Source organism: Macrobrachium nipponense, chromosome 26 (genome assembly GCF_015104395.2).
Source record: "Macrobrachium nipponense isolate FS-2020 chromosome 26, ASM1510439v2, whole genome shotgun sequence".
Taxonomy (NCBI): Eukaryota; Metazoa; Arthropoda; class Malacostraca; order Decapoda; family Palaemonidae; genus Macrobrachium; species Macrobrachium nipponense.
In genome coordinates this window covers 15,346,258-15,370,246 of record NC_087215.1, presented here as the reverse complement: position 1 = coordinate 15,370,246, position 23,989 = coordinate 15,346,258, and positions in this window count along the sequence as shown.

Sequence of the window (23,989 nt, the reverse complement as noted above, 5' to 3'; positions counted from 1 at the left end):
TGAAAATAAATGTGACGATACAGAAGTGAAGAAGATCCGTCAGCGATGCAGTTGTAAATCTATCATGAGAATATCATAAATAGCTTTCTTCTTGCCAGTGATAAATTAGCTACGTAAAACCACATTAAGCTGTTAGATTTATTATATTCCCATAAAAGTATGACAGTACGAAATTTAAACGCTAGAATTATATACATGAGAGCATTAGTGTGGTGCCACTAGTAGTTTTGTATTGTCAACTGTGCCTTGAATTGCGCGCGCTCACGTGTGTGCGTGTGTGTGTGCATTATGTATATATATATATATATATATATATATATATATATATATATATATATATATATATATAGATACATATATATATATATATATATATATATATATATATATATATATATATATATAGATATATATATAATAAAATTTAACGCATTTTAACATTATCTTTTACTTCTCTTATACTAGAGTAAAGACGGTCTCTGGAACTTTTAATGAGTCTGTTTTCTGATGAATAATTCCTGAATAATTGATGGTATAAGATGTCAAAAGCCTCATTTGAATATCTAATTATGAATTAGGCACAACGGAACCCAGGGATCTCCTTGGCGTATTAAAGTCTTTTCAACGTGTATCGTTTCTCAAGAGCTGACTATGCATCATTGATGAGCAACATTTTATAAAGAAGATTCCCGAAGTCACAGGAATTAAGCAGACGCCTTCGGTAAGAAATTCACCGCCCACGCGTCCTGTGAATGACAGGCTGAAGTGAACGTTCTAAGTTTTTCTTTTTGTTATCAGATTGTTGTCAAAATAACCGCCGCCAGTTCGATCTTTAATATTGGGCAGCGAATTCGTCCTTACTCATCCTTGAGTTTATTGACGGATCAATATTGTCGAGTCATATATTAAAATTATTGTCAAGCTTGTATAATTCCATTTAGATATTCATCTCCAACTTTGGGCCATATTTAAAAATCCACGTTGAGTCACCCGTTATTTATTGCTTTCATGTGATTGGTGGAATAGAGAGCTTCATCGAAGTATATAGAATGACATATTCGTCTCATTAGTTATTGATGTTAAGATGACAGTTATCGATATTCATCACAGTAACGCATATATTAAGATACATAAAATTTTCTATTTACAGGTTTTTTTTTTTTTTTTTTTTTTTTTTTTTTTTTTACTACACCACGTTAACCAATGAGAAGCAAGGTAGATCGATATCGGCTGTCGATATTCAACGTCACCTGCATTAAAACAAGAATACTTACAGAATATCTATGGAATCCTTCTTATTCGAACGCGTAAAGATGTTGCTTTGTGATACAGCTAATGAATTTTACCCTATAGAAGTTACATAAAAAGGCATCGGGTTGAGCTCTCTCTCTCTCTCTCTCTCTCTCATCTCTCTCTCTCTCTCTCTCTCTCTCTCTCTCTCTTCGGTAAAGTCCTCTTTGCATTCAATTGCATTCTGGTTCTGGAAGATGATATAGAACTCTCTCTCTCTCTCCCTCCCTCTCGCTCTCTCTCTCTCTCTCACTCTCTCTCTCTCTCTTCGCTTTTTCACATGTTATATTTATAACATTTTCGTGAGGGGAAAATCTTACGCGCGTCCAGAGTAAGCAGGAGGTCAGATCATGCATTGTTCATATACCACTCATATATTTATTCATTCAGATTTCAACCTCCATCTCCACTCATCCCACCAAACGCGAAGAACAAAGGCGGACGGACCGGCAATTAAAGGAAAACAGTGGAGCTCTTTTATCGGTAATGTGTCAAGTATTAAACAGACTTATTTCCTCGCAATTACTGGAATCTTTTTAACTGGAAAAGAGTATGCAGGGATACGCACTAATATAGCTTTCTCTCTCTGCAACGTCCGTCATTTGTTCATTTTTGCTTTCGTATTGTGATGGGGATTTAGAGAGAGAGAGAGAGAGAGAGAGAGAGAGAGAGAGAGAGAGAGAGAGATAAAAAAAACTCCAAATCAGTTTGTATATATATAATTTATATATATATATATATATATATATATTATATATCTATATATATATATATATACATATGTATAATTGTCTGATTATACATGTAGACAGCTCAACTTGGCCACGCCCCCTTTATGACTGTCTGAATTTATAGAAGTCTAAGCATATTCAGCTCGGCCACGCCCCCTTTATAATTGTCTGATTCACTTGTACAGGTAGACAGCTCATCTTTGGCCCACCCCCTTGATAGCTGTCTGAATTAATGTTTAAACAGGAAATTAAGTAAAATAGCCTGAACTGTCAATTATTCACTGATTTTTTCCCAAATACTTTCATTGACACTCCCGCATTCCATGGAAAGAAAATCAACATAAAGACCTTCGAACTTAGTTATTTTACTTCAACAGAGCACAGCACGCAGCATACAAACAGGAACGTGAATTGGAGCACAAATAAAAAAAAAAAAAAAATAAACATTTTTCACTTTCGCCAGTACCCACCACAGACAGCCCTGGTGTTTGTTTTCAAATGGCGAATTGTAAAATTTGATAACTTTCCACTCAAGAGGAACAATAACAGAAATATTACGGCGAATTGGCTGACATTGTTGTAGTATTTTCTGAAGTGAATAAAGTTTTTTGGGGCTGTTACTGATTTTGGTGGTAAATATGTTTTTTATTATTATTATTATTATTATTATTATTATTATTATTATTATTATTATTATTATTATTATTATTAATTTATATATTCACAGGAATGGACGATCCATTACTCTTCCAAACGTGTATTATGAACGATGATCTCAAGTTCACGGGAAAAGCCAAGAGTTATGCATTACAGGAAGAGGCTCATGCAGCGGAATTGAGCTGAGTCCTCATATATCTAATTTTGGCCTTTGTTGTGCTGTTATGCCACGTATCCCAAAAGAGATTCTCAAGGTTCTGTTATTGATGATTTTTCTGTTCTGTTATTTCCGTTGATTGTCGTCTTGTTTATATTCTTTCATTCATCTTTTAATTACATCTCGTTCATTGTCTATAGTTTTCGATTTACCGTTTGCCGGGATTGAGTGTTAGACATTACATCATAGTTTGTGTGCATGGTATGGGTACCCTATAATGTTAGTTATCAGTTCTAAATGGTTGGTGCGTTCGTGATGTGGTCATTGTTAATCCGCATATATAACAGATTCAGCGGAAATCTAATCATTCTGAGAAAGTGAATCATGATTTTATTGTTGGTCCTGTGAAGAAATTGAGCAAAAAATATTTATTTATTACAAAAGGAAATCCAATCCTATCAAACGTATTTTAGTAAGAGCAACTAAAAATATGTACTACCCTTTTATATTATAAACATAGTTGCTATTATAAAAAAAATGCCATTGTGGTAGAAGATTTTTGTCTCTGCCTATCAGATATACCACTAACGTTAAAATATTGCAAATTTTAGTTGCGTTGACCAATCTCCGTCCTGCTTCCTTATGTATGTTAGGCATTCATTGACCCTACGGCGTCTTTCGAAGACTTTTTCAAGTCTCTTTCTTTTATGGGCCTCAAAGTTCATTCTCAACGAAGGTTGTTGTCGCTTCACCGTGTCACCTACATCGAAGGTTCCCCGTCAGCTGATTTTTCTTTCAAATGTAACACCCCCCCCCCCCCCTTAACGAATTTTCCCTGCGAGAGCCGGTTTGTATTTGAAGCGAATTTCCCCCTAACGTTCGTTTCCGTTTCAGCCGGAACTCAATTAGTCTTCGTAGAAGACCTCGTCATAAGGGTTTGATTTTTTACTAGACCGATACACTATTATGAATTTCGCGCGAACTAGTATGGATGCATGCACGTGCAAGAGCCCCAAGCAAGAAGGTCCACGTTTGAGATTGGAAACAAACCAGAATATTCGATTAGCGCTGGACCTCAGGTGTGATTTTAGAAAGTTGTGAGAAATAAGTGTTACTAAGCTCAGCATTTGTTCAGTTTACTCCTGCATTGATCTCTCTCTCTCTCTCTCTCTCACAAGACAACTCTCTTTCTCTCTCTCTCTCTCTCTCTCTTACAAAACAAAAACCTGAAATTCCTCAGTTCAAACAAGATCCTGTTAACGTGACAAGGACGTGACCGAGAATGAAGAAGAAAATGAGAGAGGAGAAATAATAAGCGGAAGGTGAGAGAAGCAGAGAAGAAGTGTGAAATACCGCCTTTCCCACCGCTGTCCTAAACCTGCCACGCTTCCACAGGGTGGCTTAAGCCAGACTCAAGTTTCCATTATGAAGAGATAAGATGTTTTTTCCCTTCACACTTACGAAACCTTTCATGTGACGGCGCTGTGTCACAATTCCTGCGGCTGAGGCGCTTCAGGGATTACGAGACGTCGAGGTGAAAGAAGTTAATAAATAAATGAATTAAATTAAATTCAAGAAAACCCGTTTTGAACTATTGAGTCAAAGCCGCGAGGGCATTCGTATCTTGCTTTGTCAAAAACCTAAATTTGTATTTTCGCTATTATTATTATAAAGGTGTCTTTACATGGTCTTTTCTCTGTGGGGATTGTGGGGGGAGGGGGGGTTGTTTAGTGCCGTCAGTGCACCTCACGCGGTGCACTATAGTCATTACGTAAAGGTTCTTTGCGACGTCCCTTCGAACCCTCAGCTGCAACCCCTTTTGTTCCGTTTACTGTGCCTTATTTCATATTCTCTTTCCTTCATCTTGCTATCCACCCTCTCTAACTATTGTTTCATAGTGGAACTGCTTTGAGGTTTTCATCCTAATTAAACACTCATTAAATACGACAAACTGGTGAGGCCAAGAAGTATTATTTCTCCCGCGCAATTTGACTCTGACTGACCCCGAGGAATCAGGAGGTCGACTCAGTACTATGCAGATGGAGGCAGCAGCTGACTGTTCGGTCCAGTCCTTCTCGGAAGCTCTCGGTAATTACTATTGCCCACTTTGCCTCTGGACTGCCCTTCTCCCACTGCGTCAAATGTGACATCTTGAAGATTGGGTTATTTGCACTGAATATGCCAGTTGATTGCATCATTTCCATTTCATTGATGTCGACAATCGGCCGCCAGTCCCCCGACTGTGAAGTAGGAGGAATATCTAATAATCAATAATGCAAAAGCCTCGATGAAAAGATGGTGAGAGTGTAATATATTGCCTGACTGATTCCATCAGTCTATCTTCATTCCGGTGTACTGATATAAGGTTTAGAGATTTATATTCTCCCTCACACAACTTGTCTGTGCTATCGAAGAAAATTCTGGCCATTTTGTTCGTGGTAACCCTTGTTTTCATATTAAAGATATTAGTATTTGTAAGGCGTTTTTTTTTTGGCAAAGTTGCGAAGGCAAATTGTGGTAACAGGTGTTGATAGTGTAAGGAAAGAAAAAAGCATATAAATAGGATAGTACATTGGAAGATTTAAAGTTTAATGATGATAATGATGATAATTAATTATATAGGTACAAAAAAAACATTTTTTGTAACCTATATAATTTAATATTTCTGGTGGAAGAGTAATGTATTCATTTAGGAGCAAAAGTATGTCAGATATTATGGTAAGAAAATACCTTGAAAGAAGCGAACCTTATTAGAATATCGAAGAAAGACCTGTCGATAAAAAAACTGGATTGTTTACGACGTCTTGTTGTTATGAAGCGTTATTTCGCTGTCATTTGTTATATGCTTTGTAATTCATTTAGTTATTTTTGTTCTCATGCGCAACGGACGGTAAACTGTAAATTATATTGAAAATTAGTAATTATCATTAAATAACCTGTAAGTTAAAGACGCCTGAAAATCCTTAACTGGCCACTCTTGTCAGAAGTCTTCCAAGGGCCAGTGGCGAGGGTTCCTCGTCCCGGACTGGACGACGTCATGTGTCACATGGAGTTTATTACATGTCGACTACACCTGTTACACTCACAGCAAAAAAAATAAATAAATAAAAGTATGTAGCTTTCAAACTGATTCCGCTAAAAGGTGATAAGTAGCCTGAGATGTGCGTGACATTCCTTTCGGGCCACCAAGTCAGAGGAAAGTCGTTTAAGAGAGAGAGAGAGAGAGAGAGAGAGAGAGAGAGAGTCATCATTTCAAACAGGACGCATCGCTAATGTGACATCTCCATCACCTTGAGCCAGATTCCGACGTTGTCATCTCCTTCATTAGTGTGACGGAGAGTGACTGATGGAGGTGACATTATTCTCATTCCCCCTCCCCCCATCCCCTCTTAATCCCCCCGAAAATAAGTTGGGGTGGGGTGGGTGGTATGGAGTGAAGTGATGTGTTTGTTTATGTCTCCCTTTTCAAGAGTGCCAGGAATGTTGCCAGAATTATAAATGACGTTTATTTTCTTGGGGTTGTTGTTCATTGTTTGTTTATGTTCGGAATGATCACTTCATTCATTTAAATTTCTTTAGTAACTTGGTTATTCTCTTAGTGTTTTACTGAAGTTTTTTTTCAGGCCTTCATACCGTTATTCCTTATTGGGAGTATGTTTTTAATTTGTTATCAGGTTCAATTTATTTGGTTCGTTTATGATTTTTAGTGAAGCTGAATATTATCCCAGAGATACAAATAACATTCTCTCTCTCTCTCTCTCTCTCTCTCTCTCTCTAAAGACAAATATAGAATATTTCTGTTATTCTCTATAAAAACGAAAAAGCCCCAACAGTCCATAGTCACATTGAAGGAACCATCCGAATTCTGAAGCCTCCAGATATTGGATATATATACATAATATAGGTAAGGAGGGAGGGGTGCCAAATAAGCCTAATGGTGACAAATGACGCAAACGCTACGTATTTGACGAGTCCCGGAGACCGTCTCCCGTTTGGGTGTCAAAAACAGATAGGACCGGTTTTTCTGTTCGGTTGGAGGTCGGGAATTTCATTCATATCAGCCGAGGGGGAAGTTGAGAGTTATCAAAACTGCATCGATTGATTCTTGCCTACAGAGCTGCGAAAGTTGGTATGATACTGATTCTGAATTTTTTATATCAAAATATTTCTGAAATTCTGAATCGCGTATACTAGACTCGAGGAAAGGTTCTCTCCCAATATAACCTCTTTAATAGGAAGGTAAATTTACTCTTTGACAAGAGATATGAATAGATTAATTAAAAAAATTATTCCTGCGTATAACATCCTCTTGCTATCTGTTTTGCTGTTTCGAACTTCCAATCCTCTGCTTTGAGGTTTTCCTCCTGTTACACCTTTCAAACCTTTTACTGTCAGTTTCTATTTCAGCGCTGAATGACCTCATAGGTCCCAGTGCTTGGCCTTTGGCCTAAACTTAATATTCAACTCTAGTAAGCAGCGACCTTCATTATCTCAGAAGACAGCTCCTACAGGCTGCCCCCTTCCCGTTATTTCCCTGCGCGGTTAACTCCGGTGATAAACTCACATCCCAGAGGAGCTCGTTGTGTCCCGTTTGTGTCATCAAAGTAGGGAAACTACCCTAGACGGGGGGAAATTACGACTAGGTGTAATTTTTCACCCGAATGAATTACGACCTTTGTAAAATCTCATGTAGGAGCAGAGATTTAAAGGACTTTGGGGAGTTGAGATAGAGGAAGGGGTATTTCGGGCGTATCAGGTTTCACAGTTAGACAGGGGATGCGTATACCCTCAATCTAAAAAAATAAATAAATAAATTATAAGTAAATAAAAAGAAAAATGAAAGAAACAGGACATCAACACCTTCCTTGGACCCCATACTTTTATGCTGGGTATTATCACCGCGTAACTTTGGCTGTCTCGTTACGTAGAATAGTCTACTTGGGTGGGATTTTCTAGCCGCCCAGGTAATGAATGCGGCCATTCCGCTAATGAAGCGCCCCTTTGATGGAAACACTTTCTCTACAGTTATATCTTGAGTATGGGATCCTTATGGAGTTTTATCGGGTGATTCATGATCACATTCCTGGCTTTGTTAGCGTGGGGAGAGAGAGAGAGGTACGTTGTTATAAATGTACATGTCGAATGGTTTTGTTTTACTAAAATTAACATTTCATAGCGTACTGATAACGATGATGAAGATTAAGGTATTGCTAATGTTATCACTCGGTTAATTAAATTTCAAGCTAACAGATATGCAGACATGTTGGTTTGAGCTTTATTTCCAAATTACATATTAGTTAATCATTAAAATAACTACCGTCCTATCCTTCCCGATAATAATGTCCTGTTATCCTGAACCATACTAGATTCGCACGTATTATTCTGAAAATAGTTCCGGTAATTCTAATGGTAACTTTTGTTGCTGCGTCCTAAGTCACTTTTCTGCCTTTCGAATAACTCCAGCAATAGGGCCAAGTCATACAGAGCGATACGGATGTTTCCCAGGACAAAAGGAAGATGAATTGCGCTTTTATTTATTTATTTTTTTTTTTCATCTGGAAGTTTGCGTTCGCATTCCATCCGTTCATTCTCAAACTCGGCCTTTGCTTCCTGAACGAAATCAGGTTTCTGAAAAAAATATAAATTTTCTTCTTTTCTTCCTATTCAGTTGTGACAGTTCAGACAACGTTTTTGTCCGTGTATTTTATTTTCCTATAGGTAGTATTGAAGTTGATAACGACGAATATTGCCATCGAGAAATTGTCATTTAAGTCTGGAATCAAATATCGGAGAGTTTCGCTTACGTGGAGTGAATATCATAAATGTTATTTCGTATCTCTTTTTATAAGAATAACTTGATAGAGCCAAAGCTTTACGCCAAGAGTTTGAGGTACCCATTGAAAGATATTACTTAATATCTTTAAAATCACGCCCTTATGTAATACGCACAGTAGTAGAATAGCGTACTTATGTCTTAGCCATACATCTTGATTTTTATCCTGCGATCGTTTCACCAGAATACTCCCACCCCCCCTCCCCACCCGCGACTCTTTCGGACGTTGATTCGCCAGCGAATTTATTCTGTAGAGGATTAGGCTTAGCCAACGAAATATTTGAGAAAGTGTGGTGGAGAGGAGGAGGACTGGCTTTGATAAAAAAAATTTTCTTATTATAGAAATCTCATAATCACAATGAGGTTTCTCGTTTGCAAATGAGAAGTGACAATGCTAATTACATACATTCGGCTTTAATTTAGTTACAAGAACAAAGTAAAAAAAAAAAAAAAAAAATGAGGAAATTAATTGCCATCTTGGAGACGACTTGGAAATTGAACATTAGTTGGAGGATTTTATAAATATGAAAAACAAGGTGTCACGAACATGGCCAAATCGGAAATTTGAAACAAAAAGTAACAAGCAAAATAATGGGACTTTTAAGAAGCAGAAAAGGGAGCCAGGAGCAATATTTATAGGCAGAGCCCGACAATCAGAATATTCGAGTGAGTATTAGTCTGCTGGAAATAAGTTTCAGTATTAGGAAAAGGATGCAACATTCAGGTGTGGAAGTTTTCCCGTTGTGGACGTTGTGTGGCTTGGCTGCAGTGCTCTCTATATTATTACTTTTTATCAATTAGCCCTTAAATACGAGACATTTGAACATCCCCTACAATATTCACAGGAAATACATCAGACATTTACAGAAATTAGAAAGAGGAACTATTTTACAAAATGATATTGGTATTATGTCATTTTGTATAAAGAGAATGGGTATAATTCTTCAGAATTTCCAAAAAAACAAAAAGCAAAAAATTTTCAGATTGAAAATTTTTTTTAATCATCAGGATTTTAATGCCAAAAATAAAAAAGAGAATTTATTGAAAAGAGAATTAAATAAATACAACGCCAATATTATGAGGGGAAAAAAACCAACAGGTCTTACCACAAACATAGCAACCCATCTTTTGCTCCCAAAAAGAGTTGGGCGGAGGAATTCCATCAGAAGCTTCCCTTTTTTTTATCCCTTTTATTGAATGGAGAGGAAAGGGAGGAGGAGGAGGAAGAAGAAGAGGAGGGGTCTGTGGTCATTACACGCCATTAATCATTACTGGAGAGATCCCCTCGAGGAGGAGGAGGAGGAGGAGGTTCCTCCTTAGAGCAAAGCCTTCCAGCTTCCGGGTAAAGACTCGTCTGAGACTCTGTAAACAGGTTTCAAGCCCCATTTGGTAGGTGCCCTTCCCTATGGGGTAGATAGGGAAGATTGAGGGGAAGGAAAGAAGGAAGTACGAAGAAGATCGATAGTAAAGATAGCAGCAGATAAAGAAGACGAATGTTGAAAAAAGAATTGCCACTACCTAGAAATCTCTAGGAGGAAGAGATAATCCCCAATAGATAAAGTATTTAAAAGATGAAAAAAATGGCATAGACAAGGATAGTGGAGGAAGATGTGCAGGAAGGTGGAACTAAAGGAAGAAATATCTTTTCGTGGAACAGCTCATTAGCAGAAAGGTGGTGGGGAGCAGGATTAGACTGAAACTAACTGTTTGGGTATTGATGTTAGTTGTATGTTTCTGGAAGAGATAAATGATTTTATTCTCCTGACTAAACTGAAATTGCTTGAAGTGGTTTGTTTGTTTTTCCTAAGAACCGTCACTAGGATCTCAACCATTTCCTCAAAATATTCCTCTTGGATACTTGATAATGAGGACTGGTTGTCCTTGAAAAGCTACTCATATTTTTCGAATAAATAACTCCCTTAGATACCATCCAGTTTTTTCATGAGGTCCCTTCTAGTAATATATATATATATTATTATATATATTCTATACAATATATATATATATATATATATATATATATATATATATATTATAGATAATATATATAAAAGATATATATAGAAATATATATATATATTCAATATATATATATATTATCTATATATATATATATATATATATATATATATAATTTATATATATATATATAATATATATATATATATTCTCAGTAGATAAGGCAGCATCACCTACTACAGTTGTGCATATCATGGAATTCTTTCCAGAATGACTCCATCACTCTGGCCCTTCAGTAATCTGATGGATACCTATTGCCCGTTATCGCTTTTCGCTTCATGAAATATTCGTCAAAAGCTTTTCGATTTATTTTGTGATTTCCCAGTCGACGGATTCATCTTTCTTTCATTGCGATATTTTCATCGGAGTGGATGAGTGGAGTAAATGATGCCAGCCGCTTTTATTCGAAACTGGGGGGATTTGATATCTAGTTAATGCCGGGCAGGTTGCATATAGAATCGAAAAATTTTGGAATTTATTTTATTTTGTAAAATGGTATCTAAACAAAAAATGCATATTTTAGTCTTAGTATGCATTAAGCTATAAATGTCCTGTAATATCCAATTCGCACTACCTCGGAATTAATATATTTCCGTGTATGTTAACCGAAGGGGAATTTTTTTTTAGTTGATAATAATTTCCGCCTCTCGTGGATTCGAACCAGCGCACAGAGGAGAAATCAGGGCTTTAGTGACTTTAAACACCAACCCTACCTGTTGTGTATTGGGATGTAAATATTGTTGACAATGTATTTTTTAAATAGTTTTCTCATGCGTACTGGAAGCTTCGTAAGTAGAGGGGATAATGATGAAAGGGATGTGGAGAAACACCTTTCAAACCCTTTGTTATTGCCAGTTTCCGTTTCAGCGCTGAATGACCTCATAGGTCCCAGTGCTTGGCCTTTGGACTAAATTCTATATTCAGTTCAGTTCAATCCGAAACTTCCTTACTTGGGTACAAATTCCGTATCAGGGCTTACTACCTTATGTTCTTCCAAAGGCTAAACGGATATACAAATGTGTGTCAATACCATAAAAAAAAAAAAAAAAAAAAAAAATGACGCGCTAATGAAAATAAAGGAGAGTAATAGAGATGGCAGAAACTAAGGAAGATAGGAGTAAGAGGCAAATTCCAAAGCTGGGATGAGCCCTACAATACAGCATAGTTTTGTTGTTTCTGTGATTGTAAATCAATGTAAAATAATGTTTACAATTTAAACGAAAGGAAATATATCGTAATAATGAATAATTTTTACACAAATTCATGAATAACTGTCATCTGCAATTACTGGCTGCCCTCTTGAAGTTATGATAATTATAAGTACCCTAATTTCCTCACCAACTTCTTTATAATTACCTCCTAAGCTATTATGCATCATCTGTTTTCCATTAGTTCACAGTTTCACCTTTAAGAGGATTCTGTCGTTCCCTTATACGTCCCCTACAAGCCTTCTTCTTTGTCGTAATCTCCCCCACCCCATCCCCCGCCCCAGGCCCTCGAATCCCCTTCTGCGTCACAATCAATCAAAGACTTTTCTTCATTTCTTTTATGTGACCCGAGACACGGCTGACAACCCTTCCTTTGTGAAGGGAAAACTCTTTCCTGGCTGTGTGTCTTTTGTTGTTGGTGTTCGAGGGCTCTGGGTGGTGGGGGAGGGGGAGGAGGTTGAGTTGGGGTTAAAGGGGACACTATAACATCCCCCAGGCTCCATCCATACTTCGTCATCTGATGAACAAATTTTTTTTTTTTTCCTCAAGCTATTGGTTTTTCCTTCCTTCATCTTTCCGAGGTCGAACACTTCATTGTGGGTCGTGAGAAGAGGCCAGTTCATCCGTCTGACAAATGATGAAGATGATGAGGGAACAAGATACAGAGGGCGATAATTCTCTCGAATTGTTCCTTTTTTTTCGTCACAGAAGTATGATTTTTGTTTTATTTCATCTGAACCGGAAGTGTTTATGAATTAAATCTTTTCTTTGTTTTTTTTAATCATATACATTTTTTTCTTTAGGATTTTCATTGATTTTTGAATTTAGGTTGAGAGTGTTATGAAAAATTATGGTATTTTTATAATCAATGAAATTATTTTTATTATATCATTCAACACTAAAAAGACTAAAGAAATTGAAATTTTAATCTCTACCATTGATGCTTTGGCATTTCTTATAAATATATTGTTGTTTTCTTTTTTAAGTATCATTGTCGTTAACTGGAGGCTTTTAACATTGCCTTTGACATTCATCAAAATTACTATTATTGTTATTTTTAGCAGTAGCAGAACTGAAGATTTTCAATTCCATTATCATCATTCTCCATTAGGATAAGATTCCGCTGTTATTTTGCCACTTACACTTTTAAATACTTTCCGTCTCCTTTTTGTTGTATAATCGATTGTGGGGGAAAGTTTTAATACTTTGGCTCGGAATGTATGTAAGGAATACGAAACAATTCTTTATCGGAGAGATTCCAAACCTATTCTTTGTGTTTAGCTCTCGTTTCATTGCTTCCCTTTGTCTATGCGCATTCGATAGGTGGAAGAAATCATCTCAATACTGACTGCTCTTCGTATTGACTTTATTGTAATGTTTTCTTGTCCATGATGGTTGGAATTTGTTTTCGTAACCTGTCTTGCTAATAGCAGGTATGACTCGGTTTCGTTTCGTTTGTATATCATATTTGAATTCATTTTCGCGAACGATGTTGTTGTTTATATTTTCTCTTCTCGTTTTCTTGGTTTTTATCTGTATGGAAGTGCTGGAACTGATGCAACGATTTTTAACTTCATTTGTGTTTAGTTAATATTTATCTGTAATTGTGCCAGTAGTTTTCCAGTTTAATATAAGAGTATTCATGATTTTATTCCATTGATAATGGTACGTGTCTATTTTACGGTGTGTGAGCACTCACACACACACAGATACACACAAACACACACATATATATAAAGATGTTTATGCAGTTTATGAAGACATTGTCTACTGCTCACTTTTAGCGACGCACTGTAGACAGTACTAAACACTCTTGGTTCCCAGCTGCACTTCTGTCTGCCGCATATTGTCCATCCTTTCCCTTTGGTCTCTTCTTAGTCATCATTTGAAACTACAATAAAAAACAGCAATAACTATTTTTGCTTATCGAGAACAAAGGCTTAGACGATTAACATCAACTCGCGTCAGATAAAAAAATAAAGTTTCAAAAACTGAAAGCAAATAAATAACTGAGTAAAAACAGGTCATTTGCTTTCGAAAACGTCGTTGGCCCTTTAATGAACCACCTGTGAAAAGTGGATGAAAAAAAGCTCTGTTATTTTTCTGATGCTTCCTGAATAGACTGCCAATCTCTCGATTTGTATTCAAGTGATATTGTAACGTCCTCTAAAAAAATGACGCATACTCACAATTTTTTTTATTGTTTCTTCCTAAAAGAACTATTTTGCAGTTCGATTCCTTTCGTTTATGCATCATAAATTATCCGTTGTGAATGTTTGTAATCTTGTTTCTAAATAAAGTCAATCAGTTGTCGATTATAATTATTTGTTGAAATTGCCGAGATGTTGGATTTTACGCTCTCTCTCTCTCTCTCTCTCTCTCCTCTCTCTCTCTCTCTCTCTCTCTCTGTATTTTTTTTATGCGATTCTCTCGTTGGCATTTCTATTGGCCTGTTCACTAACATGTCCCCAGTTAAACAAAATAAAAGAGGGGTATAGATGCTAGCAGAAATGAAAATGTGTTTTATCCTTTTGTTTCATTTCGTGAATTTTTCCTTTAGACACACACATACACACACACACACACACGCACACACACACACACACACACACACACACATATATATATATATATATATATATATATATATATTATATATATATATATATATATAGATATATATATATGTATATTTATATTTTTTTTTTTTTTGCGTGTACGTACACCATGTTATGCATGCCTCGCGTTTGTCAGCTTGGAAGTCATGGATGAAATGCCACAAAAACTAACTTAGAAAAATCAAAAGAAAAAAGGACGAAACGGCCACCCTTTTGAATTTAAAGCTCCGTTGCCCCCGACATCGTGTCCTGGAGGGGCTGAATAATTGTTCTGGAATGATGTACACATGTCCCTTCCCCCCGGATGCGCCTTTTCCAGGTTGGTATAAATCTCTCTCTCTCTCTTCTCTCTCTCTCTCTCTCTCTCTCTCTCTCTCTCTCTCTCCTCTATATATATATATATATATATATAATATATATATTATATATAAGATAATATATATATATATATGTATATATATATATATTTTGTGGTGTAATATATAATTATATATATATCTTATTATTATATATATATAATATATATATTATATATTATATATATATATTCTATAGATACATATATATATATATATATATATTATATTTTTAATATATATAATATATATATATATTATATATATATATATATATATATATATATTCAATATCTATATATAGTACTCTTCGTTCTTTTTGCTTTTGCGGAAAGACTGTTTGTTTTTCCTTACGACCTGTCATTCGTAAGTATTTCTGGTTCCTTCCGTCTCCTATGTGATATCTTAGTAGAGTGGTGCTTCTTAAACTAAAGGAGATGATTCAAACAGATAAGTTGAAAAAGTATAACAACTTTATTCTGTAACTCCATAATAGGAGAGACAGTTTCGGTCGGAGACCGATATGTTTGATCGCTGGTAAAGAACTGAACTTCTAGAGCATCACGTCGATAGCGAAACATTAGCTATCTCAGCGATTCATATAAAACATTACGTAGTCCGCCGGCTCAGAAGTTACAAGTTTCCGGCGTAGTTTAACAGGTTCAACCGCTTCCCATGGAAGTTGTTGTGCAAAGTTATCAGTATGCAAAACGATGACATATCTAACAGATTTAAACCAGGCTACTGCAGACAGCGCATAGCGTAATCTAGATCTGCATTGGTCACGTAGGACCCTCCTAATGCCATGACCTCAGGTCATGGGTTTTTATTTACAGATAATGTAATTCTAAAAATGGTTTATTTTTTACATTAAGGCTCGGACAGCTACCATTCAAGCCTTGAATAACAAAAGTTTACTTTAAACATTGTTTCCTTAGGTATCGTGCTCGTAACATATGTTTAGGTTATAAACATAACAGTGATTAAAAAGGTTCTGTTACATAACCCTTTTTGACATATTCATAACAAAGATAAATGCATGGAAAATCTAGATCCATGTTTGGTAATAATAATGATTAGGTACCCAAAAATAATAAAAAGGTAAAAATCAAAAGATTAACATGTATACATGATTAATATGATAATAGGTAACCTGATTAAGAATAGTGGTTACTGACAGATTACAACATGATCATGGATAATTGTTAAAGAGTACTTGTCACTGTAATAGGTAAATATAATGGTACAGATTAATATATAGGGCTGGTATATTTTATTAGGTGCCCGAAAAATACCTAGAGATATTAATGTATAAGATTGGGCTATAATATTTTATTAGTGCCCGGGAGATACTTTAACTGTTCAAATGCAAAGGCGTGAGTCTTTCTTGTCCTACATTTTTGCCAGATACAGACCGCTTTTCACACACACACAATTCCAGACAATTTCCCTAGGCCACAAAACAAAATGGCCCAGTTTCAGGCGGCCCTAAACTCAAACGACTTGAGTTTACGGGTACGTCATCTGGACGGGACAATACGTTTTTTCCTTGTAGATCCTACTGTGTACGCCTCAGCCTACGCCAAGCAAAGATGTTGACGCGATAACCAATATGGCCGTCACGCTGAACACGGCCAGCAGAATGTAGTAACGAAGATTTCTCCACTGCATAAGTCGGTGACGCGTGGTTCATCTCAGCAGTTGCGTCAAACGATGAGCCACCCGCGCGTTGTATGGGAGAGGTAGTGATGGGATAATTGTAGACGCCCAATCCCAAGTATAGTTCGCAAAATACGCCTTCTCACGTATTATCGTGTTGACCCCCCTGACGGTGTAGTTTGTAGATGTTCCCCGTACAACCATCAGCTGCTACAAAGATTGGGGAATGGGCGGTGGTCCCATCCGGGCATACACGTGTGGAAACCGGCTTTGTCGTAACGGATCCAGGAGCCATTATTCATTCTGTGAATTGAATTTATTACTGTAAAAGGGATAAACCCCGTTCCCCAGACACCTTCGCTTGTATGAGAGAGAGAGCCGTTTAGCACTATGCCTAACTCACATGAATCCGTTGATATAGGATAGAATTCAAAAGAGTCAGCTGTACAAATTTTATTATTCATGGCTTCTGAACAGTGAGTGAGTTTATCTAAGTCTTTAATGACTGTAAATGATTTCCTATCAGAAGAAATCAGAACATGCCACGTCAAATTGGATATTACTGGACTTGAGTTATTCGTCATGAAAGTAGGAAACGGTGCTATTTTGTATGATTGCCAAGCATCGGAAGAATCAAAAGGTATAGTGATCATAATCCTGTAATTTTCAACGCTGACTGATATTAGGCTATAATAGAACTCTACTTTATGGGCGTCTAATAAAGGAATATAACCTAGTTTCTCCCGTCCGTTTTCCAAAGTTAACGTCAGATCTTTAATAGGCATGAGGTGTGGAGATAACACACCCTTTGTCGCTAACGTAATAGCTCTACATAATCTTTTGATTTTCTCAATAAAATGTGATATTTTCACACGGATATGATCTATTTTCGAACTATAGTAAGCTAACGTAGCCAGCAAATGTTGAACTTCCATAACCTGATCGATATTATTTGAATGTTCGTTTACTATACTCATTATTTGATTGATTGAAGATAACTGACTGCGAAGTTCAGACAAAGCTAATTCGGTTTCGTGTTGCAAAAACTCAATTCTTTTATTTTGATTATTTATCTTAAGGCGATTTGAAATTCCTAAGCCTAGATTCGCAACAGACCCTAATATGTTTAGTCCAGCCGAATAAGCGGGTTGCGGCGTTCGAGATTATTGTGCCGCACAGACCACCATCAGCAAGTCACGAGCAGTTCCTCTGCCTCGGCGGTTTTATTTTGTATGTCATAAGACAACATTTCGCGATGCTTAGGGTTTGAGCTAGCGAAATCTCTGAGTTAGCATGAAAATTACGTTGGTGCATTTCCTTGAGCGAAATGGCAAACCTCATCAGGTCATTCTTTAAGTTAAGGACGTCATCTTCAGGCAAAAATATGGCCTGCATATCCACTTCTATGACTATATTACTAACAATAACAGATTCATTTTTGAGAAATATATGTAATAACTCGTGTAAAAGAATAGGTTTACATACAAATATGATTAATTATATATATATATAATATATATAATATATATATATATATATAAATTATTATACAAGTTTCGTAAATACAACTATTTTTTCCCTCACTCCATCTACCTTTCTTTAGATTCTGATATGTGCCAATGGAACTATTCTTACATCAGTGGGTTTGGATACATTTTGACCCTAAATCTATTGGCCGTTAATATTTCTAAAATGTTAAACGGGCCTCAAACTTAGGTGTCAGTTTATATTTAAACCTTTACGTACGTATACTTGTATGTATACCTGATCGCCCACGGCATATGTTCTAGTTGGCTTAGCTATTTTATCATGATTTCTTTTCATTATTATTTTTGTGCTTCTTCTTCTAGATTCTTACGAAGTATATTATATCGACTTATGCTTGCATCCATAACATCCTTTAGAGGATTTGATAAATTAGTTGTAGGCGTTAGTACATGGAAAGGTGTTCTAGCTGGGATACTGCCGTACAGTGCCTCGTGCGGTGTCATTTTAATAGACCACATGATACAAGTGATTAAGTGTGCTTAGTACCTGCAGGTATGGCAATGTCCCAGTTGGGGTCTGCCCCCCCTAAGGTGGACCCTTAAAATGTTTAAAACCTTACGATTTGCCCTTTCCACTAGCCCATTAGACTCTGGGTGATAGATCATGGTATTGATTTCTTTATGCAAAGGAATTCGCACAAGGAGTTAAGGAAATGATTATTGAACTCCCGCCCGAGTCTGATAATGGTGGTGTGGAATTCCATGTTTACAAATGTAGCACTCGTAAAACTTTCTAGCGCACTCGACTGCGGTTTTTGATTTAAGCGCTATCAGTTTGTATATCGAGTCAAAGCATCTATGATTACTAGGAGGTGCTTATTTCCTCTGTCTGACTCGTAAAATCCTGTTAATAAATCTAAGTGTACTCTTTCAAAGGGTTGATTTGGCACGGGGTAAGCCCCTAGGCTGACAGGTGTCTTCGTGTGCCCTTTGTATTCTTGACAAGTGCGACAATTTGCTATGTGCTTTTTTATATCTGTAAGCATCGTATGCCAATAAAATAAGGATTTGGCTTTCTGTGACATTAGGGAATAACCCGGGTGTCCATGCAGTGGATTTTCATGCAACCATTTAAGACAGTGGGTATGAGTGAGATAGGTACCACCACCTGGTTGTTATTCAACTGTGGTGTGTTGCGGGTTTTCCTCGTCACGGATCTACACAGGATATTATCTTTGATGATATAATTCTGCTGCTTATACTTTATGTATTCCTTTTCCTTCGGATTTCCGTTTAACGCAATGATGATTTTTTCTATTTGCGGATCTTTTCTTTGTTCCGTCTGTAATAGTTCAGCACTCCAGCCCAGATCTTCATGTTCAACATATAGTTTTAAACAATGGGCGTGGAGGTTGAGATATCTATTAATTCAGCTAATGGCTCGGTACAAGATGAAGAGGGGTTGCGTGATATGCGTCAGCAATGATATTTGCTTTCCCAGGTAAATACCCGATCCTCGCGCCAAAGTCCTGGATGATCATGTGCCACCGAGTTCGCTTAGGGCTGTGACTAAAGCCTTTAAAGAAGTCGGTTAGGGGCTTATGATCATGAGAACCTTGACGGGATAACCGTATATTATAAATTTAAAATGCACGAGTGAATTAACAATAGCGAGCCCTTCTTGTCTATTATTGCATATTTACTTTCGGAAGGTCTCAGTTTTACGTGAATAAAAAGCTATAGGGAAAAAAACTGTTTATCATATTGTTGAAGCGGAATACCCCCCACCTACTCCTAGGCCTGAGGGGGCGTCTGTTTGCTATGAAGAATTCCTACCGAAGTCAGGAAATTTCAATATGGAGAACTACACAGTTCATCTTTCAATTTATACGAACGCCTGTTGATGAATTTCAGACCATATGAAATCTACTACGCCTTTTTTATAAGATCGGTTAGGGGAGCGGCTATGATGGAGTAGTTCCTAATGAACCTCCTATAATATCCGCTACACCCTAAAAATTGCTGTATTCCCTTGACGTTAGTAGGTATCGGAAAGTTACGGATAGCCGATACCTTATCATGGACTACTTTAAGACCTTCACTTAGAACCGTGAAACCTAAATAGACTAGTTTCTGTTTTAAAAAAATTCACACTTACTTATCTTTACCCTTAAATTATGCTGCTTAGTCTTTGTAGCACTAACTCTAATTTACGTAGATGTTCTTCTAATGTATTGAAAAAGATTACTAGGTCGTCCATGTAGGCATGTAGGATATCTCCTAACAAGTCTCCAAACACAATGTTTATCATTCTAGTAAAAGTTATGGGAGCACAACGTAAACCAAAGGCATACGCAAAAATTCATAATGTCCCCTGGCTGTGCTGAAGGCGTGTATGGGATACTCTCTTGTTCCAACGGAATCTGATGAAATCCTTTAGTAGGTCCAAGCTGGTGATATTGGTTCTGACCTAGTAGAGATAGGATATCATCAGTACATGGTACTGGAGTCGGTCAGGGATTGTTTCTTCATTTAAACGACGAAAATCGACGCATATCCGCCAAGTTCGATCTTTTTTTTCGGTACTACTATTAACGGAAAATTATAAGGGCTGTTTGATTTCCTAATGACTCCTTCTTTTAGCTTTTTATTTTAACCTACCTTCCTCTGTTATCTCATTCTGAAATTTCATAGGAAGTCGTACGAAGGTACATAGATTACTTTCTGTTTGTCCTTGAGCCTTATTTGATGCTCGATGACATCCGTTTTTCCTAATGGTTCCATCCGTAGTGGAAAAAACATCATGATATTTCAGTTCAAAAGATTCAAAAATTTTCTGCTGAATTTCTTCTTCTTGAATGTCCTTATTGATTTTGTTCTTTATAGATTGCAAAAGGGATTCATCCGCAACTGATTGAGCGTGATTTATCTCAGCTACGGTAAGAATGCGATGTTTATAAACTTCCGCATCCAAGATATGTTGATTTTTGTGGATTACTAAAGTGGTATTCAAATGATTACAGACTTCGATGTGACATTGTTGTTGTGAGCCGACTGTATAAATGGCTTGTGTGACGGATAATCCGTGTGTTTTCAGAGTTTCGGAAAGGATTAACATTTCAGATCCTGGCAAGGTTTCCTTTACACGCACTAATATGTTCGAAGTTACGTTCGGCTCGAGAGTTTGCGTGCAAGCTGATATTACGGGCGAGCGAGAGTTCTGTTGGGTTGCATGTATCATTTCTTGGTTCATGAGACAGGTGATTGGTTCTTCAATGTAAGTGACTACTCTTCTGTCTGTCTATTATCTAAAACTTATTTTAGGGTATTAGAGACTTATAGAATTTTCCTTTGATATCGCCGTGTTTTGCAGGTGCTAATGGTAATATTTTGAGTGCCCATAGACGTATCCGATAATTACTGCGGGATACATATTAATGTTTTGTACAACGATGAGGTATCGGAAACGTGCGCATTACCGACCTTGTACTGAACATAAGTTACTCCTACCACATTTAATTCATTATTTCCTATGCCTGAGAGTCTTATTCCGGACTTCTCTATAGGGAAGTTTGAAAAGAGTAAATGATGAGTCCTTAAATCCATGATATTACGTGGACTACCAGAACCAAAGAACAAAGTGATGACTTATGGTCCAAATTTACTGCATGTAAGGTTGGTCGTAACTCGTCTTGACTAATAATTGCATGAATTTGTTGCAAATCTACGGGAACCTGCACAGATTTTTTGGATTTGGCCGTGTGTTTCATAGGAAAATCAACTGCCTCACAATGATCTGATAAATGATTAAACTGATTATTTGATACAAAAGATGTTGATATTGATGACCCAACATCGCCCTCTCCCCCCTTGGAGCGAACTACGTGGTATTTGCTTTGTTTAGCACACCTTGAAAATTCGCTTGACCTTGCAAGTTCTGGCTAGACGGCCCAGGAACAGAGGTACCTGAAGCACGATTTGTTTGTTTCTGCTGTTGTTGCAGCATTGCCGTTTGCTGTTTCTTTTTATAGTACTGAGGACCCTTCTTTTTATTTGCACTGGCAACTGGTTGCGTGTTTGTAGGATTCTGCTGTTGATTCCTCGAGTAGCAACGATTATATGAATGAGTGGAACTATTATTATGTATTGAACAAAAACGCGTCCGACAGTCTGAAATCATGTGACCTGGTCGTTTACAGTTATAACAAACCATCCCTGCAACTTGATTATTATTATGTACCACGTTTACTTGTTGTGGGCTTATTCTCATTTTTTTGCAAAAACTTGAATGAGCGAAGGATCTAGGTCGGTACATTTAGACATGTGTTTTTTTTTTTTTTTTTTTTTTATTTTGTTTATACACATCTAATTCCGTACTGCTGGGCTGCAATTTTTGTCAAAACACCGCACTAAAGCTTCAGGCAACATTGCGGTAATGCTCGTAAGATAAATTAGACGGATAAAATCTTTCACGGCGATCCTGGCACTCGTAACCCACCCGGAGTTACTTAAACTAACTTGATATTCATTTAGCCGGTCGCAATAGCGCCGCCCGCTCGACAAACATTAAGCTGAGTCATGGAGGCTTGGTTAAGGATATTTCTCAATGCCAATACTACATCTAAAGCCTCTTCACCCCCATACACGGCACGTAATCTGATTTTGAACCTCGTCCCATGTAGTCGCCTCTTGGAAAGAAACACCCCTTAGATAAGCACTTGCGTCCTCCTTTAGCAAAGTCTATGAAGCTTTGGCCTCCTGTAATTGTACTGCTGGGTCTGTGATGCTTTTTGCATTTAAATGAGCGGTCTACAGATGAGATCCATGCCTCAACATTTTGAGGCAGGAACCCATTGACCCGACCTTGAAAAGGGACAATTGCTGACCTCGCGCTCACGAGAGTCACCACATTGGGGTTGCCAGCCGGAGTAGTTGCCATGTCACTTTTACTTTTTTTGTCGTTATCACTTCTATTCCTTGCGGTCCTATCAAATACCTATAAGAGTACACTCCGACCACTACGTAAACGCATATGCAATATACTGTATAAAAATGTTTTATAGTAATAGGAAAATCCCCCAAAAGATACAAAAATACAGATAATTTGATAAAAATATTATACGGAGAATTCCTGCAAGAAACGATTAGCAAACAACGAGAAGAAAAAAAAAAATCATCTTCGGGCGAGAACTCGTAGTTGAAGATTGATTCTGTATGAAGGAAGATTAAGATGGCGAACAACTCACCCCCAGAAAACTGGTACGATCAACTCCTGATTGAACAACACTTCACTGAGGAAAAAACCTGAATAGATAAAATGGTACTTGCTCAGGATTATATGCTGAAGGATTGTTGACATGGGCATGACGTCACAGTTCCTGTCGTCTTCGCGTCGGAAGTCGTGATGACGTCACGTCTCCTCTCTGGCTCACGTTGCATGAAGAAGTCCAAGATTGATGACGTCAGCTAGCCTCCTTCTCGCATTGCTTCCTCTTGCCCTACTCTTTGCGTCCTTGCTAGTGATCGCGCGTTTGTTTCCTTTGTGTTTCCTTTATGTGTTTTCTTCTTTCTGTTGATGTTCGATGCTGCTCTCGTCCGGTGTTGATTCTCGGAGATAAGTGACAACAGATCACTCAAACGTCGATGTTGATGCTTGTATTCTTCTCGATGATGGACATATCTTCGTCTTCATAAAATGTTGCGTTGATTGAAGATCCGTTTCCTCTGTTTAGTATTGATTTTGTAGGTGGAAGTTGGTTATTGTAGTTCTTCGGCGGTCGGCTGATATGGGTCTTGTTAATCTTATTCTTCGTCTAAAGCTGCCACCAAATTTTAGTCTCTTCGCTTTTGCGAAAGACTGTTTGTTTTTCCTTACGACTGTCATTCGTAAGTATTTCTGGTTCCTTCCGTCTCCTATGTGATATCTTAGTAGAGTGGTGCTTCTTAAACTAAAGGAGATGATTCAAACAGATAA